The following is a 12,221-nucleotide window of genomic DNA, read 5'->3' as shown; positions in this document are numbered from 1 at the left end:
CTTCGCGTGAGCCCCGTCGCGCCCTCTACCCGCGCGCGCGCACACAACAGCCGTCACTTACACGCGTACGTACGTACGTAAAAGCACATAAGCGTATATGTATATATATATGTATTATTAATATACGAAGGATGGACGGACGGGTGGAAGAGGACCCTCCTGATGGGCGGAAGCGGCGGTCGGTCGAGGGGTGTACGTCCGCCCGGCGGGGGGGGGGGGGGGGGGGAACGCGAGCGCGAATACGCCGACGGTCGCAACGCGCGGGGCCATACGCGCACGCATACCGGACGCAGCACGACGTGGTACGACCGCGACGGCCGACCGCTCGTTATTTTTTTCACTTGATCCCGTTCCGGCGGATACGAGACCGAACCGCGTACGTCGTTGTCGTCCGTACGTTGTTGTACCCGTCGATCGTGCCCACCCGGGTTCATCGACGCGCCCGGAAAGTGTCGAAACCGAAAATCGATTCGGCCGACGCACCGGTAAGGGGGCACGGAATCGCCGATTTTTTGAATTTCCGACAACCGTTAACAATCGCGGAGAAACCGTTGCCCACTCGTAGCTTGCACGCGTTCACACAATTGCCACCGCCTGTCCGCCGACAGCAAGATAGTAACAGTATTAATTGTATAATATCTACGAATTATCCCTAACATGCCGGCACGAGCCACGCGCGACCACGCGTCTACCGCGATTCTGTACAGGTAACGATTTTTTTTTTTTGTTCATCTATTTTATTTATTGTCCGATATTATTTTATCGTTTTGCGCACAACGTGAGTACGTTACGTCTGCCGTGTTTCTGTATGTATGTTTTAGTTTTATCACATCGTATTCGTCGTTTGCACGCATTCGATTGGATTGGGGTCCGGAGAATTGTTTGCGACGGGGGCTTAAGCGCTCCTCCTTTCGGTTACGGTGCGTTTTAGCCGTTATACAGCTGCGTACGATCCTTTGTTTACTTTTTTCAAATACCAATACATTTATTATATATATATATATATATATATATATATATTATTACTTATAGGGGGAAAAATAACAATCACTAAAATCCGAGGTAAAATCTTATTTTTCTTCGTCTACAGCTGCACGGTCCTGGGACGTGCATTAATCACGCGTTACCAATAGTAAACAATTTGAATAATTTTCAACGTCAACCGTATGTGCTACAAGTAACTCCTCGTTGTGATATTACACCGTAGTACACTATTTAGCCTCGTCATCTCTGTATGGGATAGAAATTACCTCTAATAAGTCGATTATTCAACATCACGATAATCGGTGTACATATCTCGGTAGCACAATATTCGCTAGATTCGTTTGCCTATAAGAGATCGATTACATGAAAAAAAACATCCTTGGTACAGTCAGTTTCTTGATTTTTTAATGTTTGAAATCGGTACAATGTTGTTATGAGCATTCCGGCGAAGTCTTAGGTCTGCAGAGGACATACGGTCTGTAGGAAAAAATATCACTTATAATCCGATAAATTATTAATATGTATATGTGAACGTGGTCGTGCACGTGAAGAGGTACTTCCGCAACAATATATTTTTTTCCCGATTCCGATCGTGAATTTTTTCCTTCACGATTTCGCATACGAGTTGCGGTATACCTCCGGTGCGAGTGAACATCATCATGCCGCGACGGTGAAATTATAATACCAATATATTGATCATCCCCGTTAGTCGTTGTGTATAGCGCGATATTATATGCATAGTACGAGATATATCGTGGAAAGCATAACAGTATACTGTCTACCTTTTAGCAGCGGCTCGGTTAAAAATGCATGCCTGTGAATGTACATAGTGTAATATGAAAGCTTACCATTCTGCCCAATAAAAGCGAATCGTAGTTTTTTGTTCAGAACACTGCCCATTTCGTGTACAAATTATAATTTATTCTTTCGATCCGATTCGACCACATTTTTCATATTTTGCGGTTAACATGGCAGTGCGCCCTTATAAAAATATACTTTGTCGGCGATTTAAAATTTAAAATCTCAACACCGAATTTTGTCTTCACACTTTACGGTGCAATAAAATGATATTAAATTTGTTGTCAAATTAACCGTCCCAAAATCGTGTAGACGAATATTTCAATACTACTATTATATTACTTTATATATTCTCAAGATGAAGTACAATATACAAAACAAATAACTATTTATATGATACGCACATAATTTAATCGTTGTATAAATATCTATATAACATTCAATACGTTATTTTATTCGTTTAACTATTAAACTGGTTAAAGTATCGTTTTAATAACCTTTATGAGGCAAAACCCAACAAAATATGACAATAAATTATTTTATTTATAAAAATGCGATTTATTTCATCAGATTATGTTCTTTTTTTTTTAACTTTGGAATCAATTTATGAAATAATTTATGATTATTACTGTTATTAAAATGTTTAATTGCTCAAGGTGCACACGTAAATGTACGATTATAAATGTATACGAGTATGTTTTAACTTTAAAGACGTGTCTCCTATGAATAAGTACAACAATTTTCAAATCCCGGGAGAGTAATAAATCTTATGGTCATAATAACATTAAATTTTAGTTAAAAGTTATAAATGTTCTAAAAAACATTGATTTCAGAAAAATTTCATTTTCCGAATAATCAAAACATCCGATCTATCATAGTGTAGAAAATAAATTTGTAACTAAAGTTTTCATGAGATAGATAACTACGAAAAGAATGTACGTCATATAGTATTAAGATTTTGTTCTAATTCTACAATGGTGTTCCTCCGCCAAAACCGAAATTCTTTTTCCGTGTAAAATTGGAAGATTAAGTTGTTTAGTAGTCTGATGGTCAATGCCAAGAAGGCTTGTTGCCAAATAATTCGATGGAAAAATTATTTTCCGAACGCGTTCTCGTGTTCTCGCGTTTTCAACTTCACTATCATCAACGAGACATTGCACTTGATATGAAAGTTGTGTGTACACTATTAACGTAATAATTCAAGTAAATAAATAGATCATGGTGACGGGTATGATAAACGATTTTAGATCAAAGCATAATTTGATATTAATTGCATGATTGTGACGCTTCCTAATATTATCCTAATATTATCGCGCGTTAGAAAGAAAAAATAATCGTTATTACTATATTAGATTTAGCCAACTTAAAATAACTGAATATTGTAACCTTATAATGCATAAAAATTTGTTAAAACTGGTAAACAATTTAGTAAAAAGCTGTTTTTATGTTTTTACATCGCATTTTAATAATTAAACAGAAAATGCTAGTACACTGTACGTATTTCCGAACTAGGTTGATTTGTTGACTTGTGATTTTGTTTGAATAATCAACTTGCCGCCGTCAGGTGATGAACGATAAATAAAAATTATAGCCGTTTACCCATGAACGCGTTGGATTAAAATTAACATTTTACCACGTAGAAATGATCGTAACTTAAAATATTATCGTACACTGTTATGCACTGTTCATTGTTTGACAGTCAACTCGAAATAGTACGAAACAATTTGCACCGCAAGTCTAGCTGCGGCGGTAACGCAACACTGTACATATGTTTCGCATGAGTTTTTAAATATTTTAATTAGTCAGTAGAGTTAGAGCTGTTGCTTAGAAAAATATGCATGGATTCGCGTATCACAGTGCGTATAAGTGTAAAAGGCTTTATGAATTCCTAACCCGCATAATAATAGTTCATGGTTCTCGGGGAAATTATAATATTACGAGTGTTTAAATATTTTTTCTCCCTTCTGGACACACAATGGCACAACGCAAACGAAAAAGGCGTTGTATTGGGTTTCTATAAGAATGTAAGAGTCTAGCGATAAGTTTGTCGTATAAGTTATTGTTTTTCGTTCCCGCACACCCACCCATCTCTGCAGTTGTGTTTTCGGCGGACGGTACAAAGAAAAACGAAAATATTCCGTATTCGGTTTTAACAACGAATTGTCATTATTTATCACGCGGATGCACGGGAAAAAACGCGCACGCGCACGTATTTACTTCGAAATCGATTAACCGGCCAAATATTATTGTTGTTCGTATCCAACGTGTGTAGGTTGTGTAGGTACATTACGTTATGTAACGCACTCAACTCCGCTAACGTCAACACGTAAGATTCTGAGATAACGGCCGTTTAATTCCAGTGAAAATCCTTTTCGAGCTCTAATGCGGAAGACCATCAATCAATCATGTGTTCATCCACCTGAACAAAATCCGACACATTGATAATTTTAATCACCGCGCGTCATCGAGATGAATTCGTGAACAATGCGTCCTATTTGTTTTCGCCGCGCAGGTTAAATCTGTAAAAGCTAAATCGGTATCGAAAGCTTTTTAAAATCATTACACAGACTGTGCTCATCTGTATTTTCGTATACGTGCGCGAGTGTGTGTACAATTGTTTCCGTGCTTTTTCCTCGGTTTTCCAATCAATGGAAAATGTACGTATTCCACGGACACGATGTCATTTTGGAATGATGGCGATTGATAATTCTGTTATAAAAACGATTAGAGTATGATAATCACTACTACTCGAATTTACATAACATCATTAGTTTTTACCGTAATACGATGCTCTGTCGACAGAACGTTTTATATCCAATGGTTTTTGTCAAACGTAATATATTTTTTACAGTAGAATCGACTTACACTATTAGGCGGTCGCGATTTTACGTTGGCAGTACAAATTATTTGCACGTCGTTTATGTAATTTGATCGTTTAACAGGTACCTAATTTAATTTTTACAACTCTTTTGAATTGCAAAATGTTTTAAATTACTTGAGTTTTAAGAAGTAATTAATAGAACTGTTGCCATTAGTTTTCGTTAACGATTTTTCGATCAATAATTAATTACACGTTTAACAAATGGAAATAAATTTCCAAGATCAACCTAAAGTATTTTCGTTCAAAAAATAAAAATAAATTAACATTTAACGTAATTGAGCGTACCAACGAAGCTGTTGGAAGTCTACGTTTCTAGTGATAATCAGTTATCGATTAGCGATATTATATTTTTTACAGAAAATTCTTGCCGGCGTTCACTTTTAAGTGTATATGTATACGTGACATTTTATTGTACAGTCCTGCTCGAGGAATGACAATATCAAGTCCCTATAATTACACTTGCACGCGTTGGCTTTCCGGTTATTATTTGTATGTCATTATGCTGTACTGCTTCCTCTTATTTTACTTTACGAGTTCGCTACATTATAACTATACTGTCTGCCAGTGATCTAAATATAGGCGTCTTCAAATCCTACAGCGAATCGCTCGATAAAAACAACTGTTTCATGTCCCCAACCAGTGCGGTCCAAACATAATAATACAATAGCGTGTTCAAAGATCGAAAACGATCAAAACGACTGGTACACGTATACCGATGTTTGGCGCTGAAGGGTATTTCTAATGTTTCCGTGCTGCCATTCGATGCCCGTATGAATGTGTACTATTGTTTATAATGGGCTCCAACATGAGTCTTCCCTTCAATTTTAGGTGTGAATAAAATTAATCGTTACGGATACGTAGACATTATTTGAAATCCACATTATACAAATTCTATAAATATATTTTTACTGACACATTACACGTAATACGAGATTTACTAAACGTTTAAGAGACGTTAAAATAAAACTTTGCTTTCGACGTCGATATCCAAAATTTGTTTTTTTTTCTTTTAAATATACATTTTAATGGATACGTTGAATTATTTAAATAATCGTCATGTTAATACATTTGCCTTGTGCAGTATCAAGTAATGTTAAATTTAATTTAAAACGGTGCTCGTCCTGTCCTGAATCGTATTATTTAAATGTAGCACAGAAATGTTAGGAACTTATTTCGTGGCATTTCCAAAGCCAACTGCGAACCAACAATCATTAGGGTCAGAATAGTATTCGTTAAATATACACTATAGTTAAAATAATTTACCGGCGTCTGGGTTATGGTATATCATTGTGCATAAGGTTGAAGTCTCATCATTTATGCAACATTTAGGGCCAATATAAGTCTTACAGTACGCTAGGTTATTTTCGTGGTGTATTTCACTGCCGTTATTTTATTTATAAAATTAGAAGGTTACTTATTCGGGATTTGTCTAATTTTTAAGCAGTGTGTTTTTTTAAATATTTTAACAGTATAGTAATACCGTTAACATTTTTATGGTGTTCAGTAAAATTGAACGAAAATGCAATTAAAAACTGTAATGGATATTCTATTGATTTTGAAACCATTAGTTGAAACCTTTAGGTATTTTATATATAAGTATAAGCGTTGGAAGATTATTAAAATTACAAATAAAAAATAACGTCGTATGGCACCCAATAACATATTTTGATAACTTTCTACTATATATATTAACATCATTATCAACATTCATTAGTTTGATGTACTTGTTATTAAAATTATTTTAGGTATAATCAAAAAACACCGAAATAATCATACCATGCAATTTAGTTGATAAATTATTTTTTATATGACTGTCATCTATAATGAGTTGGGCTCGGGACTTATTGCATTGATAATCATGAAAATATGTATGTAAAAATGCATTCAAATATCATTAAAAATGCACAAATATATGCAAAAAAAAGTTATATGCACTCAAATATGTAAGGAAATAGTTTTATTTTTTTATATTTATTGTAATTTAATAAATAATAATAATAATATAAATATGTGAATAAAAATTAGTATTTAAACGTTTATATAATTAAATGTTTCAGTTTTCTTCGGATTTCTTTCTTGATAGTTCTGAAAAGATAAAAACAACTTTCTTAAGTACCTAATTTTACTATTTATTTTGTATACTATTTTACCTAGGAAATTGCACTGAAGAATTCAAATTGTTATGATACTTTCGAATTTGAACGAACGTCGATTGGACGTGAGTAAATTTTTCTATGAAAAAAATGAACGTTCGACGTCAACTGATGTTATTGGACAATTTTTCATGTACATGAAATCATTTAAACTCAAATCTTCGGGTAATCCGTCTATGTTTTCTTTCCCATTTATTATCTTTGACTGTTTGATAGCTTTTATTTTTTGATAAAATTGACTCAATCTTAATTTTTATTTTTTTCCTGACTTCTCCATTAATTTTAATTAATTTTTTTTTTTGCTTCTTTCAACAGAAATAGAATCCGTCAATGAAATGTTTTGTTTTTCAAGTCTAGTAATTAAATTGGGTAAAAATCCAAAATTTGATTTAATAAAATCAAGTTGGACTCCAATATATTGATCAGAGAGATACTTTTTTAAATTTTTTATTGACACCGCATCATTGTTATCAAAATAATTAACGATTAATTTTATTTGCTTTATTTTTATTTTATTTTCATAAAATCTTTACAGTAGTAATTCGCTGCCTTTAACTAAGTACTTCTTCTCAAAATTGGTTCTGGTGGTAGTGATAGAAATGGGGCTATTGATTTAAAATATTGAATGCGAGAAGGTGCTTTACGGAAAACTTTTTTCACATTTACGATAAGTTTGTCAAATTTTGGATATTCTGTTCGTACAGTTTCAGCGATTCTATAGAATCTATAAACAAAACACAAGTAATGTACATAACTTTTGAATAAAATAAACTTATGGCTTCTTCAGCTTTAATAATTAGCGTCACTAAAAAACAATAATACTTTATCATGCTGAATACCGTTAGACTAAAGTAAATTCATTTTTATTTTGATTTATCAAATAATTTACAAATCGTAGAATGATTACATTTTTCCAGCTCCTCAGAATGTAAAAGAAAAGTCATACTATGCTTAATTTCATTTAAAATGCCCATTACAACATTTGCTACATGACTGTCAGTACCATCTATAATCTCATCTATTGATACCCAAATACATTTATTTTGAACATAATCACAAATTTTTTTGATTGTATTTTCATAAATATCATTAACGTTACCTTTTCGTAACTTCGATTCAGAAGGAATATCTTTACCAGTGTATGTAGACACAAATTCTTTAAAATATGAATTGAATAGTTTATTCAGAGGTATATTGGCAAACAACAAATCCTTAAATAGATCGTGACTGAATATAGACTTTTTTGTAAGATCCGTTATAAATTGTTATGTAAGTATTTTACTTGTACTTGGGTGATTATCATCACGTTTAGCTGCCCGCGTATGTTTTTCCGTTTTAAAATGTTGAATGTCAATAAATCTTTTATCCACTCTCACTTTTGTTTCACAAAAAGTACAAAACAACACATTTTGATCTGCTGAAAAAACATCTGACCCAAATTCTGTAACATATTTTTTAACTAAAACACTCGTAATTTTCTTATGCATTTTTGTAATGAAACGAAATAAAATTTTAAACAAAAATAAAAACAAAATATTAAATTAGAATCACGCTCATGAGACTGCAAGACATAAGACTGATATGTGGACAGTATAACTAAAAGAGCAATGACGAGTCGTATAGGAAACTATTTTTTTTTAAAAAAAAAGAACGTTCTCTTCTAACATCTTATCTTTATTTGACGTTTGTCGATCATACCTAATTGATTTCGATAACGCACAGAAAACTATTATTAACTATTATCATAGGCGTGCCCCTTAAAAAAAGTGAACCAAAGATTCTTGTACTAAAGATTACTAGTATAATTAAATATTTTAAATTTTATAAATTATTTATTTAATTCAATATGCAAATATAAAAATAAATACTATTTAAACTTACACAATTTATATCTAAGAAATCCTTATTTACTTATTATTATACTATTTACAACTCCATCCTTCTGTCCACGGGAGTAAGGCTTTTGAATGTATCAATTACGTCTTCAATATTTATATTATATGCATGTTCTGATTAGTCTGATTAATAACTAATAACTTTAATACATTTATTCACAGACATCAATTCTATACTATAAGATTAAAATTGGCTTTACTTTATTCATGTAAAATGTAAAAATGTTCGCTATCTTGTATAGTATAGATATACATTTATTAAAGAAAAAGCTAGAGTCCGCAAGGGGAGGTCGTGGCCCACCCAGCCACCCCGGTGCGCACGCCTATGACTATTATAACTTATTCTATTTATATAATATATAATATTTCTTAAAATGTACCTATAAGGAATATTCTAGTATCGTACTAAAAATATAGCACGATACGCATAAAAATAAAATTTACCATAAAAAATGCAATTTATTTTTAAGTGTTTTTGAATTTGACACAACTTGAAACAAATGTCTGTCTAACTTAGCAATTTATTTGACCATTCTATAAAAATATGAAAATCCAATAAGTCCCGAGTCCTAATAATGAGTATATAAAGTTGTCGATCTAAAATATAAAATTCTCTAACTAGTAAAATTTATATTAATAGCTTACATTCCATTAAAAAAGTATTTAAGATTATAGTTTAACAGCATATAAATACAAATTGTTGCATCACTTTGATGTAAAATTAATTTAACAAAACAAGTTTATAAAAGTGGAAACATTCCAATTTTGTTTTCACTAAGCCGCATGTATATGTGAACACAATTTTTTCTTTATTAATAACAAAAAGTAGGTACCGGGACTTTTATTTTTTTGCAAACGAATCAGAATTTGTTGGCTTTTTGTTGCTATTTTTGGATTATATCCAAAAGTCTAAACATAGGTGATGGATTTCTCCGTTACAAAACCCAAATTAACCAGTTAATGCGATACACATGTTAATATATCTCATCTGTTTTTAGGTGCTTGCATTTTTTTTTTTTTTTAAACTGTTTATACTTAGTCACCTCACTGACTCTTTAACATATTTATAACCAATCGAGTGTTATTTATATATATTTTATTTGCAATCAATAAACATCATTTTTGTCATCTGTTTCCTAATTATATATGTGCACGAGTATGTATTCGGTTCTTTGTTATTTGTAATGTTTCAGTCAAAGTTAATTAGTATTTACTTAACATTTTGTTGATCATATATATTATAGATACTAAACATAAAAAACTACTTTTGTTTGCAAAAGATTGGAATATTTTATTATGCGTAATTAATGGAAAAAGTTTTCCTTTTATTTTTATTGAATAAAAGGTTGTATAAATGTTTAAAATGATTGATATAGTTATTCAGAGGCCTGGAAATGCAATCAATTATACAAATTATTATTTATTTACAATACATAGTACTGTTTTCATTTTCAATAAATACAGTTCAAATATGCTATTGCTCAAAGTTTTCCGACAATATTTTTTTACCAAACATTGCATGTTTTTGTAAAACAATAGTGTGTCCTGCAAATGTTTACTTATTTAAACTACTTGTTTAACATTTATAGGTCATATTGGAAAGGGAAATCATCCTACGCCGTACTTAAAAAATCAAATGGGAACCCGTAATAAAAAGTAAAATAAAAAGTTTAAAAATGTCAACAGAATTTTAATTTTTTAAGTAGGTATGTAATTAATATTTTAAGGTCAGTGATTTGTAATGACTTGGTATTTGATATAAATTCTGAATAAAAATAAAAATGGTATTTTAATTAGAATTTAGAATATTTTTTTCTTGCTTGTAATCATTATTATATTACTCATGATTTGACTACACATCGATATGTGTAAATAATACACATTTAATGAAAACCGTAGTATGGTAAAATTTAAATATTACATACTTCGACCGACATGTTGTAAATTTATAAAAATAAAACTTAGCTGCTCATGTAGCCAGAATTGAATATTACATTTCATAAATATATATAAATTCTAGATTTTCTATTTCAATCACGTTATGACAGATAATAAAAAATAAAATAATAGTACAATACTATATAATTTGTTAAAATAAAAAGCTATTTTTTATTTCTAATAAAAATATGATCAATACTATCAGTATGATATTTTATATCAGAAGAAAATATCATAATATATTTTATTTTGATTGTTAATATATTGGTGTTGTGATAATTTAAAAATTTAAAGAATATACTTTTGTTACATTAATGGTTAATATTTTCATAAAATGAATATTAATTTTAAATAAACCAAGTACAAGTTATTAATCAAGTCGAAGTAGACTTTAGCCGAAACTACTTTATGGAGAAACGCGGTCTTCCTATAATTTTTATTAAAAACTATTTAAAAATTACTTTTATAACACGTCGTCTCAGTAGGGCAGGATCAAAAGGGGGGTCTAAAACCCTGAACCCAAGTTGAAAGCGACCACAATGTGTTTTGTAATCGTTGGATAACATGTGTTAAGTACAGTTCTATCATTTTATTGTGACTATACTACAATTTACAAATTCACTGTATTGAATTTAATTATTCTTTATTACAAATCACAATCTAAATAAAAAAATAAAAATTTTTTGGGTAAATTGGCCTCACTAAAAGCCATAGCCTCTCTTAAATTATGACCATAATCCGGCCCTACGTTCCATAGTCGAATTTTCAATCCGATTGGAGTGGTCACAACTTGGAGTGGTTTAATTGATACGTAAGCTAATAAGTGCGATTTCGTCTGAAAGTAATTATTTATTATTGGGTGTACCAATTTTAACAAGTTCGTTTAATATTATTACATAAATATCAAAGTATTTGTAATTGCTTAGTTTCTATTGGATGATTAGATTATAACTTACACAAACTTACGTACCAATGTCACTTATGTGTATATTCAATTTTTTATTTTTATTTTTTTATAGAAAAATTTCTTATAATAATCCGATCTCTAACCTTAAAACTTAAATAAATCTATGTTTAACTCGGATATTCCTATATACCTAACAAGTTATGTTTATTTTTCACTAAATATAGATTTATAAAAAATCTAATTATTATTGTTATTGGTTGTCATGTTAAGAGTTTACAACACGAAATTAAGTATAACTATTGTATATATATATATATATATTTATTATATTATATTTATATATTTTTATTTTTAAAATTTTTAAATTTATTTATTGATTCAGGATATTTCTGGGAACAGAAGTAAAGACTCATGTTACATATTATTGTTTATTATAATGGTATAAATTACATTTTCATCACTACAAATAAAACGATTGAAGAATAATTTTTGTTCTTACGGGATTCCGTATACATTATACTAATTTTTAAATGCATAGGTATGTAATTTATAATATATGATAATTTATAATTATTATATATTTCTTAAGAATAATGTAATTAAATAAAACAATTAAATAATATTTATAATATATAATAAATTTATATTATAATACCGTCATATTT

At 30.6% G+C, this 12,221-nt stretch overlaps 1 protein-coding gene across 1 annotated transcript in view; it reads left to right on the top strand.

The window, feature by feature from the left end:
* Positions 1-277: 277 nt before the first annotated feature.
* Positions 278-12,221, top strand: part of LOC112679832 (galactosylgalactosylxylosylprotein 3-beta-glucuronosyltransferase P) — a 68,165-nt gene continuing 56,221 nt past the window's right edge. The window contains exon 1 of the mRNA XM_025549756.1: positions 278-707. The gene's annotated coding sequence lies outside the window, so the exon portion shown is untranslated. The remainder of the gene's footprint in view (positions 708-12,221) is intronic.

This window comes from Sipha flava, unplaced genomic scaffold (assembly GCF_003268045.1).
Source record: "Sipha flava isolate LNK unplaced genomic scaffold, YSA_version1 169_pilon_pilon, whole genome shotgun sequence".
In the NCBI taxonomy this organism is placed as follows: Eukaryota; Metazoa; Arthropoda; class Insecta; order Hemiptera; family Aphididae; genus Sipha; species Sipha flava.
This window is presented reverse-complemented; position numbering and strand designations above follow the sequence as displayed.